General features: G+C 40.0%; 1 pseudogene; it reads left to right on the top strand.

Annotated features, from left to right (window-relative positions):
- Positions 1-3,407: 3,407 nt before the first annotated feature.
- Positions 3,408-5,326, top strand: LOC139755750 (protein slit-like; annotated as a pseudogene).
- The last annotated feature ends 7,229 nt before the right edge of the window (positions 5,327-12,555 follow it).

Here is a 12,555-nt window from a genome sequence, read left to right as displayed (position 1 = left end):
CATGTGCGAGTGTAGCCTTGAAGCTGCAGGAGAACTCTATAAGAATGATCCGAGGGTTGTGTGATCATGATATTGGAAGAATGAATCATATTGGCAGAAGCATAGGTGAGTAATTTCGGTGATGGATGGCCAAGTACAATGCCAATATTTCATAATTATTCAAGGAATCACTTTTCTTTCACTGAATACAATACAAACGTTCATTACTTTCAAAATTGCATTCATCTGTTATGCCAGCTCAGCGCTGAATAAGCAGACTAATGCTTATATTTCATTACGAAAATGGGGGTTGGAACTGGATGAAAAAAAGGGGGGTGGGGGTCCATTACGGAAAATGCAAATAAATTTATTACATTTGCGAGTTTCAAATGAATATGTGAAAGTCCATTTATCTGGCAAATAAACAGTTATATATTCCTGCAGTCTCCCTATCCAAGCCATTATATACTAGAACGGGATAATTCATCACAGAATACTCAACCAAGAGCAGAGCTCAACCTATTACACGTATATAGAAAACGGGTACATATGAGAGAACATGGAAAGGCCAGACAACAGAAGACCTGATGGTCTATGACGAGGCTATCTGCTGGAGGACATTACATGGTAAAGGCAGATAACAGAAGACCTGATGGTCTATGATACAAGGGAAAACCAGATAACAGAAGACCCAGTGGTCTATAATACATGGGAAAGCCAGATAGCAAAAGGCCTGATAGTATATAAAAAGGTTATCTGCTAAAGGGCAGTCAGACTACCTGTTGCAGACGATACAAAAGGAAAAAGCTTTCCATTAGTTTGAAACTGTTGTTCATTTCATATGCAACAGTGATTATATGAGACTCAAAAATGAAGAGAGTATAATGCTTTCTTTGAGGTAACTTGCTCATTAGAATACAACGAAAAGATTAAAGCAAAATCATAATACATTAATGTATAGCAATCTCAAACAAATGCATGAAATGAATAGAAAGTTGAATGTATCTGTTAAGGTTTTGGTATTGGTAAATTAACATGACAGACAGAGAGTGGATGTATGAAAATGAATGCTTACTTGTTCATGATACTACCTCGCCAATGAGTTAAAAACATATATATATATATATATATATATCCTCCTGCGCAGGAGGATGGATGTGCTGGAAATGAGATGTTTGAGGACAATGTGTGGTGTGAGGTGGTTTGATCGAGTAAGTAACGTAAGGGTAAGAGGGATGTGTGGAAATAAAAAGAGCGTGGTTGAGAGAGCAGAAGAGGGTGTTTTGAAGTGGTTTGGGCACATGGAGAGAATGAGTGAGGAAAGATTGACCAAGAGGATATATGTGTCGGAGGTGGAGGGAACGAGGAGAAGAGGGAGACCAAATTGGAGGTGGAAAGATGGAGTGAAAAGGATTTTGTGTGATCGGGGCCTGAACATGCAGGAGGGTGAAAGGAGGGCAAGGAATAGAGTGAATTGGAGCGATGTGGTATACAGGGGTTGACGTGCTGTCAGTGGATTGAATCAAGGCATGTGAAGCGTCTGGGGTAAACCATGGAAAGCTGTGTAGGTATGTATATTGCGTGTGTGGACGTGTGTATGTACATGTGTATGGGGGGGGTTGGGCCATTTCTTTCGTCTGTTTCCTTGCGCTACCTCGCAAACGCGGGAGACAGCGACAAAGTATAAAAAAAAAAAAAAAAAAAAAAAAAATATATATATATATATATATATATATATATATATATATATATATATATATATATATATATATATATATATATATGTGTGTGTGTGTGTGTGTGTGTGTGTGTGTGTCCAACGCAGCCTAAAAGTAGGGATATTGTTGATGATATATCTAACGGCACTTGACACAGAACAGAATTCACGGGAAAATGAATCCCGCAGGTGTTCGAACTGAAACCCGTTGTTATTTACGAAGTCCTCAATCTGCCTGTTACACTTCTGCAAACTTTGTGACGTAGATCTCTGTCTATCAAGTACTGTTAATACGTCTGTGTTGTGCCCTTCCATTTCATGAACATTCTGCGGTTTCCAACTCTACACTCTCGCATTTAGTGCTTCACCCATATGAGCTAAAGTCACTAAGGGGTAAAGTCAGTTGACTGTTGTATCGTACACAACTGTATAGATATTTTTGAGCTATATATGTGTGTATGTGTGTGTGTGTGTGTGTGTGTGTGTGTGTGTGTGTGTGTCCTCCAAAGGCAAGGATTTGAACCTTTGTTACTCTGTGTGACAGACGGGAACGTTAACAGAGCATCCACCATTGTGGGTGTTGTTGGTAGGTGAGTGATCAACGCTCCAGTACGTCACACAAAGCTGCCAGGGATCGACACCTTTCACGGTGAGGACATCTAGTGTATCACGTAAGTAGCACGTAAGTGCGCGCTTCATGTACTATATCACTGAACCACCAACTTCTCCTCACATATCCTTCCCAAACTTCAGCAAGCGTAACACTGACAAAACACAAACGCACTGAAAAGACACGACACGACAACCACTCTACCAACTTAGTCTTGAGCACACACCGCCTCACCGGACATCATCCATCCACCTGGAATCACATTTCCCAGATATGCTCGAGTCACACTCTCCCGTCTATGCTCTGGACGTCTCCCATCCCGACATTAATACAAACATCGCCGTACCAATGCCCAGGAATTTCTCAAACCCAAGATACAACTACCACAAGGAAGACACCGAACATTTACGCCTCAGATGCCCCGCTTTCTCTCCACATACAAACACATACAAAATTACCACACTTTATGGCCTATGGTCCCGACCAGTGGACGCGGCTGCCTTCCTGGGCACTGCGGATTTATCTATTCTAATCACGTATACCATATGAACTGTACGGGAAGTGAGTTTGGTACTTGTGGGCCTACATTCCACCATCTCTTGAACATTCTCTACCATCTTTCAGCCTCTTAAACTTCTTTATGCTGAGCGCTTTCACTCCTTCCTCATTCAGTTTATTCCATTCATCCACAATCAAGGGCCAGTCACGTTATTGTAAGGACTTGTCTATATCCAGAATATGACTCAGTTAGGCTGACAGGTTATATCACTCTTACGCTAACGCATTCAGTATAGTGGAGTGGAACTGTATTGGTCTTAGTAGCAAGCACAACCGTCAGTGTTGCTTGCCATGTAAACAACACAGTTAAAGACTGTTTGATTTTTTTTCTAGAAAGCAATTGCCAATACAGAAGAGATGAAGGTAACGGGTTAGGTACCTATGTCTATCAAAGCTTACATCACGCAGCAGTAACTTTAAATTCTACACTATCGCACGCAGAGTTTGAAGGCACGTACCTGGCCATTTGTTCAATTCACTGTACTGTCCAGGTTCTGATGCGCTTGATGATGTGGTCAACTCACTTTACACAAGTGGCGAAGCATGCGGCCAGACTCTCGAGGTAAACAAATGGAAAATTCTATAATCACTCCTAACTTCTCTCGTGTAAACGACAGCAGAAGAGCTCATGTAGATAATCGTCAGGAAACATAATTAGACATATCCCATCTTAGTCATCCCCAGGTATACTAAACGACATCACATGGGATACGTACAACAACCCCTTGGGAAGTGACCTCTTGCAAATCTGTCCTTGTCACACTAGCGCCACTGTTACTAACCTTTTTCCATCTGAATATAACTATAAGGAAACAGGTTGGGGACGGTCCTGAGGCGGGCCGACCTAGATGTAATCCAAAGATGACGTAGACACGAAGGTTCAAAGTGCTATTAATTCCATTCTCAAGTGTCCCACAACAAATTGGTACAGATGCGTGAGAGCGTAACGCGAAGACTCCATGCCCTGACCTAGTTGAGATGGCAGGAAACCACATTTCTTGCCTCACCAGAAAGATCATGGAGCATTTACTTAGTTAAATCTGGATATGCCATCCAACCCACTAAACTGTGATTGTCGAGCCTCATGGTTAGCTGAATGGGTACTTCAGCATGAGGAATTGGTTGCTCCTAACTGCCATCTTCCAGCATCACTCAGGGGTGTTCCTATCACCTGCCCGCGTGAAGACAGCACTACAGAGGACTGCAGTGGATCACTGTTCTGTCCACCAGACTGTCAGTGTCAGGGCACAATTGTCCGCTGCTCCAGGGCTCCTCTCACACAAATTCCCAGAGGCATCCCACCTGATACCACCGAATTGTACCTGGATGTGAATGAGATCAACACAATTGATCCAGAGCGCTTGAAACATCTAAAGGTTCTTCGAAGACTCGACCTGAGCAACAATCAGATCATAATCCTTTCCAACAAGACATTTTCAGAGCTCACACTGTTGTCTACTTTGATTGTGGCATACAAGAAGCTCGGATGTATGGAGAGGGATTCCCTTCTTGGACTCAAGGCACTAAGGATTTTTTCTCTGCATGGCAATGACGTATCCTTTATCCCTGAGGGAACCTTCAGAGATCTAGATACCATAACTCACAAAGCTCTTGGAGCTAACCCACTTTATTGTGACTATTCATTCGCATGGCTGGCCAAGTGAGCGGAAGGTGACTGTATGGAACCAGAGATTACCCGTTGTGCTAATCCAAGGGCAATGAGGGACAAACTCGTTCTGACAACACCACCTGAGATGTTCATTTGCTCAGAAAGAGTGCCTGATGAGATCTTGCGTGACTTGTATCACACTCGACCATGCCAAAATGGAGGCATTTGCAGATCAAGCCCAGGCCAGCAGTATGAATGCCGTTGCAGTGTAGGTTTCCACGGATCTGAGTGTCAGTACAGAAGTGATGCATGCTATGGTAATCCCTGTCATAATGGAGGCACTTGCAAAGTGTTTGAAACAGGATGATATGCATGTCACTATCCCGCTGGGTTTGAAGGGAGCCGTTGTGAAGTAAACATTGATGACTATCCTGGCAACAAGTGTATTAACGGTGCAAAATGTGCAGATGACATGAGTTCATACTTCCGTACTTGTGCAGCTGGTTACACTGGCGAGTACTGTGAAAAGAAAATGGTGCCAGTTGTGTTGACCATGGGACAGGATATGAGTGCCAGACCAGCCTTGGATGGTCTGGTAACAAGTGAAATGAGAATCTAGATGACTGTGTCAATCACATGTGTCAGACTGGAGGACAAGTGTGTTGATGGTGTTGGAGATCATGAGTGCAAGTGTTCAGGTGAATGGAGTGGCCGATACTGTGAGTTAGGCCTCTCGGTACTACTAGAAACAGAGCCCTACCTGCAGCATGATTGCCGCCATGGAGTTTGTATGGTGCCACATGAACCAATGGAATATGTCTGTAAATGCTCTCCAGGCGACCGGTCTCGTTGATGCATACGGAAACTGTGCCGCAGACAGATTAGCTTTAGAGGGATCGCTACAACTGACGGTCGAGGAACAAAACCCGGCAAATGTGGGACAACTACAAAGGTTGAAGTTTGGTTGGTGGAAGTCGCGTCGTATGACTGAACACTACACAACCAACCCTCTGCTGCTTTTCTCTGCCGATCGGCTGGCAAAACGCTGTACCCTGCTTTCAACCACTGATCTTTGGCGACATGAAGCCAGTCTATTTCCTTCCGTTTACAGTTATAACGTTGAACTTCCCACCATTTTGCGTCCTTCCTAACGGCTGTGATCCACCCTCTCTTTAAATGGCAAGTTTTCTCTAATTTCTTCAGAACTTTAAAGCCTTATTCTTTTTTTCAGCCTTTCTCCCTATTTCACTTTATAATCTTTCTATAATCATAATGATTTATATTCATGAGGACTTTCGTCACTAACTGTACAGTCGACAAAGTAAGTGAGAAGATGACTGAGGAGCACCACACACTACACACACACACACACACACACACCACACCCTCACCCAGGTCACCGCTCTACACATCAGCTTCGGCTGAACATCCGGAAGGACGACACAGACCATGGCAGCGTTGATAGATTTTCATCAAATCAAAACCTAAAAATCGATCTTGTTTCTACAAGATGATTACCTTCGCTTGATTGCTACCATCAAATAATCATTGATCTGTGTAACATTAATCATCAGCTGATCTGCCAAGTCTCTGTAATGCATTACCACTCGTTGGTATGTAAGCGAAAGTGAAGATACACCAAGGACGTTTACATCTGACACCTGATCTTCTTTCTGATGTCTGTGGAAAATGAAGTTTCAGGGCCGTGTATTTCCGGCGATTTCGCGAGTCACAGGAACCCGAGAGTGAAGAAAGAATTAGAGACTCATTCGATAGATATGGAAGTAGATATACAAGGGAATACAACGGAATTTAAACAGCAGAATACTATTGGGTCCCTTCGAAGCTGTTTGTGATAGTGGAGGATATCAAAAACTCACAAACAATGCAGTTAAGGTAGGAGGGCATACGTACAGGTAAACGTTAATATCATTATCGGTATCATAATTGTTATTGTATATTATCATCATCATAATGAAAGCTAACATATCAGAGTTTCCCTGTATTATTGCGAGGTTCAAAGATATCGTTTGTCTACCAACAGTGGAGATAGTTGAGGAGAATGACTCTGGCTATGACGACGTATCATACACTTCAAGTACCACAGAAACTTCTACAGAGCCACATGGGAGTAAAATCTTAAGCATTCCAGCTCCTAACTTCACAGGAAATAGACTTGAACCCACTTCACTTGATAAGAAACGTGGATACTGTTAGCTACTGACGTTTCTGATAAGCTGTTAGTTTGACATAATCAGCCGGCTGCTTAAAATACAACCAACATGATCATAGATATTTTCATGTGTTTGAAAACACAAGCGTCTTACAAAAGTCAACTGGTCACTTAATCCATGTGACTGGGATACAATAAACATGGCGTGACCATCTTACCACTTCTGCCCACATACCTAAATGAAAATCCACAGATGCCCGAAATCAATGACCGTGAATATAAGAGACGAATAAAGCTGGTGCTGCAACATCAGACAATCACTGCTGGAAATGGTGTAATCCGCTGGAGCTTCAATCTTTCTGATCTCTTGCCTGAGAAATAATAGCTCAGACGTGGCTGGACAGATTGCAGATCGGATCGCTGTGGCGTGTCTTTGCATAAAATGGATGGACAGTAAAGTCTGTGATCCTAGTTTACAAGTTCCCTGGTATGTATGATACCACACAGTGAATCAGATACAGTAGCTCTCTCGTCTTCAATGCCTCAAAAAATCGTGTGTCACAACCAGTGCTCACTTGAGCTATGTCGACGAAGAGGACACACCGATGGAATAGCAAAGATTAAAAACAAGTCACAAAACTGATGACATCGAACTCTTCCATCATATGGACGTCACAGTAGTGAACAGGTTGCTAAAACACTATCAGCCACAAGATACGAAAGAAAATGAGTTAGAAAACATGCGCAAAGTTTTACTGTTTTCGTGGTTACATCTGGAAATTATAGAGAAATGTAAAAAAAAACAATATTACTCCAAAATTTCAGGAGCAAAAAAAAAAAAAAAAAAATACACGGATGATTTTCTATGTAAACACAACGGCACCAGGAAAGGACAAGGACAGTTTTCAGTGCAACCTCTGAGGCAACAAGAATGATCCACGTAAAACAACTTGGCCGTGCAAAGTTCCTCTGCAACAGTTCCTCCAATGTTCTTTTGCCTTATATTATAAAAATTACATCGCTATTTCAGTGACTAGGTTTTGAGTCAAATCCTCAGTTCCTCTGTTCTCTCTGGATAATTGGAGAACATTGAAATAACTAGTTTTAAGCTGTTTAGAAGGGAGTTAATCTTTGGCGTTCATATATCTTCATAAATGTAATGATATCATTTCTTTTGATATTCGCAATGTTAGTTTGCATATTGTACCTATAGTTCCTTAGAGTCAAGGATCAACACTGACCAGTTCCCCATGTCTTATCCAACCTTACTGCAACATGGTATGTTAAAGAATATAACAGAAACATAGAAATCAGTGGTCTGTCGTAAAGAAGTTAACTGGTATACCTTTGAAATCTCACTTACCACAAAATGCTCAAATACTAGAGCCAATTTCTCCCAGAGAGAGAAGATTTACATCATTGCTATCCAGTGTAAGATTGTATCTGGTTTAGCTAGCCACAACAACTTATTTACTGTGCTTATCCATAGTGCTAAACCCCTTGTGCATGACGGAAACGTACTTGGTTATGATGTCTTAGCCTGCGATATGGTCAGAGACTAGGCTTTCAAATGCTAGTCTGCCATACCCAAGCCTCGCACCGTCGTACTCAAGAAGTTAGAGATCCTTATCTAATCTAATGATAGTTTCATAGAATTTCTCTCCTTGTCTTACATAAATGAAGAAAAGAGTTATAGTTTACACTTCAAAACATCTTCACAATTCCTAAAGTACTGCCAAAACAATCTTTCTTGACATTACACACTCATAGATAGATATGAATTTTACATAATGCAATCAATGCACAATATCTTTACAATTTTCACAACACTTATGTCAATATTCTAATTCATCTACAATTACTTTGCTCCTCCATTTTTTCCCCCACCAAGACTAACTCCAGTATAGTTTGTGTTAATATTAACAAAGGATTTTAAAGAGAGTCCTACAGACGAGAGTAACTTCAACATCCTGAAAATGTTTAAGCTGAAACTGTAATATGAAATGTTAGTCTGCTACTCATACAAGTATCCTACAAGTAAGTGTTATGATGAATGATCTCAACATTAAAGTTTCAGCATTTTTTTTCTCCATCATCATTCTCAGGTGGCTGTTGATTTATTACATACTCACAAGATCATCTGATTATCTTACCTTCACTTTTCTTACCATGATTACCTAAAGCTAAATTACAATCCAGAATTTACTTTCTGTATCTCAGTTTCTTCATTTCTTTCTTTATAGCTCGTCGTTGTCTTCACATTTCCTTCAGTCATCTACACTTTAATGTTCTTTCATTAACTTTTCTCTATCATTAGACTGCTTTTCATCAATGGTTCTTCGGTGATTACTTCTGTTCATTAATCATTTTCCCACATGAGTCGCCTCCCTTCCTCACATCTCTCCCTCCGCAATTTCAATATGCAGTAGAGTTCCTCAGTCATTTGTCTTAATTATACTGTTTCAAAACACTCCCTTAGTCATCAATCATTTTCTTTGTTATTTTCTTGTAAAAATTGTATCTATCCTACTTTCTTTCCTTTCACTGTTTTATTTTTCTCTAACTCTTCTCCTTATCACTAAATTCTCTTCATCACACTTAACTTTTTCATACTTTTCGCTTCCATACTATTTCTTGTTTATCTGTCTCAGCGGCTCATCTTTGCTTCGTATCCTTACATTACTCAAAGTCTATTGTTCTTTGTCTGTTTATGTTTTTGTTTGTATGCTTTCCTCATTTTTGTATAGAATTCTCTTCTTTATTCAAATTCTTTTGACTAACTTTCTTCTTTTACACGCTCTATTTACCCTTTTTCATTATTTTTTGTCCTGTTTGTTCCTCTCCTACATGTATTCCAGTTTTCTGTCATTTCTTCAATCATTCACTTTCCATCTCTCCCCTATTTTCCTTTCCTTATCTCTTTTTCACCTTTTACTTTCTGGTACTTTTTCTGTCGTCATTTGTATATGGTAAGGGTCTTGTATTGTCACCAAAGGGCCGTTGTATGTAGCAAGATAAGAAGGTCCATTTAACTGTAGCGAGAAGGACCATTTCCTGTATCCACTGTATTAAGAAGGGCCATTTTCTATATTCATCAGGATCATTTACTGGGTTGATAATCAGGCCCAATTACTGTAGTGAGAAAGGACTTTCAATTTGTAGAGAAAGCCATTTAGTATTGTACTAAGATGTTATAATTCACTACGGCGAGATATATCATTTCACTTTGACTGGAAGAGACATCTGATGTGAAAAAAGGACGGGACATCTGTAAAGACAAAGTTTCGCATTCTTCTCGAGGATTGAACCTTTTGTTGTGGTAGAAAAGGACATTGGCTTCAGGTAATGAGGCAATATATTAGGGTAAGGCTTGTAAAATACTTTATTAACAAAGGCCATTTACTGTGATGATAGAGACCATTTCTCAACTGAAAGAGCTGATTGACTGTGCTAGGAATGAAACATTCATTCCAGCTGGAGTTGCTATTTAGTGTAGAATACAGGTGCCGTTTACTGCCCTGATTAATGCAATGTTTTGAACTATCTTGTGCTACTTGCCTTGGCAAAACGTATTATCATAAGATGACATGAGGCGTTTGCTGTGCTTCGAGATTGCATAAGAGACCTTTGCAGTGGTTTCAGATAGCCCAAGACCTGTTTACTCTAGTTTCAGGTGATATAAAAGCCATATACTTTGGTTTCCTGTGGCAGAAGAACCATTTACATCGGTGCTAGGTGGTAAAAGAACCTTTCACTGTGGTATCGGGTGACGCAAGAGCCTTGCATTCTGGTATCAGGTGGCACAAGAACTATTTACTCCAATGTCAGGTGGCACAAGAACTATTTACTCCAATGTCAGGTGGCACAAGAACTATTTACTCCAATGTCAGGTGGCACAAGAACTATTTACTCCAGTGTCAGGTGGCACAAGAACCATTTACTCCAATGTCAGGTGGCACAAGAACTATTTACTCCAATGTCAGGTGGCACAAGAACCATTTTCTGTTGTTTCAGATGTAATTTCCTGTGACAAAAAAGATGCTGTTCTCGTAATGTGGCTATAAGAATGAATCCAGTTCTACTGTGTGTGGTGCCTTGCTTAAAACTATTACTGCAGTGGGAAATAAGGTCCACTTACTGGTGAAGTTAGAACCATCTACTGTAGTGGAAGAGAGGGTTCACTTATTGGTGAAGTTAGAGCCATCTACTGTAGTGGAAGAGAGGGTTCACTTATTAGTGAGGTTAGAACCATCTATTGTAGTGGAAGAGAGGGCCCACTTACTGATGAAGTTAGAACCATCTACTGTAGTGGGAGATAAGGTCCACTTACTGATGAAGTTAGAACCATCTACTGTAGTGGAAGAGAGGGTTCACTTATTGGTGAGGTTAGAACCATCTACTGTAGTGGAAGAGAGGGCCCACTTACTGATGAAGTTAGAGCCATCCACTGTAGTGGGAGATAAGGTCCACTTACTAGAGGTTAGAACCATCTACTGTAGTGGGAGACAAGGTCCACTTACTAGAAGTTAGAACCATCTACTGTAGTGGGAGACAAGGTCCACTTACTAGAAGTTAGAACCATCTACTGTAGTGGGAGACAAGGTCCACTTACTAGAAGTTAGAACCATCTACTGTAGTGGGAGACAAGGTCCACTTACTAGAAGTTAGAACCATCTACCATGAAGGCTGGATTGGGTCTCTTGATCTCGGAGGAAGAGGCTTAACCTGCCGACCTTTGCGAAGAACTGGCATAACCTTAACTTGTCGACCAGTTGGAGGAACCCCTTTCTTGTAACCTGATGAATGCTTCTTCTGGTTATCTGGAGAGAATGCCTTCTTAAGGAGGGTTTTGAGCCAGGAGAACACCAGTAAGGAGCAGAACACGAGGAACTCGAACACGGTAATGCTGCTGCAGCCGAGGAACAGGCCCATGTAGCCTCCCAGGTCACCTGAGGAGAGAGAAGATGAGGCCTAGTTAACCCCAGGTCAAGTGGGAACTGAGGAGAGGAGATGAGGATAGATTTAACCCTAGTGGGAACTGATTAAGGAGGTCTCACTTTATTCCAGGTCAACTGGGAAAAGAAATGGTTTACATACCTTACATATAGTAACAGAAGAGACATTAAATAGATAGATAGAGAGATAGATAGACAGATAGATAGATAGATAGATAGATAGATAGGTAAATAGAAAAATAGATAGATAGATAGATAGATAGATAGATAGATAGATAGAGAGAGAGAGAGAGAGAGAGAGAGAGAGAGAGAGAGAGAGAGAGAGAGAGAGAGAGAGAGAGAGAGAGAGAGAGAGAGAGAGAGGATAGTGTCTATTCAACAGCACTTGTGTGCATATGATTACGTGTCTGAACAATACGAGGAGTCAACTCTACACTCTCGGGACCCCGTCCCTTGAACATTCACCACTGCCACACAACTTAATCGTTCGTGTGTAATAATAATGATAATAATGATAATAATAATAATGATAATAATAATGATAATAATAATAATAATGATGATAATGATGATAATAATAATGATATGAATAATGATAGAAATAACATTAATAATGATAACAATAATGATAAGAATAGTAATATCAATGATAGTAATAATAATGATAAAAATAATGATATAATAATAGTAACGATAATGATGATAATAACAATTATGATAATAACAATGATAATAATAGTAATGATAATAATAATAATAATGATAATAATAATAATGATAATAATAATAATGATAATAATAATAATGATAATAATAATAATGATAATGATAATAATAACAATAATGATAATGATAATGATAATTATAATAATGATAATAATTATGACAATGATAATAATAATGATAATAATAATAATAATAATAATGATAATAATCATAATAATAATAATGATA

Source organism: Panulirus ornatus, chromosome 20 (genome assembly GCF_036320965.1).
Source record: "Panulirus ornatus isolate Po-2019 chromosome 20, ASM3632096v1, whole genome shotgun sequence".
In the NCBI taxonomy this organism is placed as follows: Eukaryota; Metazoa; Arthropoda; class Malacostraca; order Decapoda; family Palinuridae; genus Panulirus; species Panulirus ornatus.
Note: the sequence above shows the minus strand (reverse complement) of the source record. Positions and strands in the feature narration are given on the sequence as shown.